The sequence below is a fragment of the Alligator sinensis genome, unplaced genomic scaffold, assembly GCF_000455745.1.
Source record: "Alligator sinensis unplaced genomic scaffold, ASM45574v1 scaffold128_1, whole genome shotgun sequence".
NCBI classification, from domain to species: Eukaryota; Metazoa; Chordata; order Crocodylia; family Alligatoridae; genus Alligator; species Alligator sinensis.
This window is the reverse complement of record NW_005842968.1, coordinates 35,277-35,885: the sequence shown is the minus strand read 5'-3', so window position 1 is coordinate 35,885 and position 609 is coordinate 35,277.

The following is a 609-nucleotide window of genomic DNA, read 5'->3' as shown; positions in this document are numbered from 1 at the left end:
AGAGAGGGGCTGGCTGGGAATGGAGGGAGAAGGCAGGGAATGGGGCTGTGGGGATAGATAGATAAATAGGTAATTCGGGGGAGGATGGAATAGATGTATAGATAGACAATAGAGGGGTCCTGTGGGGATGGATGGATGTACAGATAGAAAGACAAGGAGACAGACAGAGGGGTAATATGGGGATGGATGGATTGATACAGAGATAGGTCATATGGGAGAGAGAGAGAGACCACCTGGCTACAGCCATGACCCCCAAAACAGACAAAGAAATAGAGAGAGATGAGGTGTCTGGGAATGGGGGGGGGCAGGCAGGGAATAGACGGATGGATGGATAGACAGACAGACAGACAGTCTGACCACCATGAGAAAGAGCAAGAGAGAGAGAAAGAGAGGGATAAATAGTGGGTGTGGGGGATGGATGGACAGAGAAGATGTGTCCGGGCAGCGGGATGAAGGGATGGGATGAAAAAAAATGTGAGAGAAAGCAAGAGAGGAGCGAGCTGCTTAAGAATGGATGGAAAGAGAGAGACAGAGAGTGGGGCAAGTGGGGAGAGATGGATGGATAAAGTGGGGGGACAATTGGGTGGATGAGGGAGACATAGATGGAGA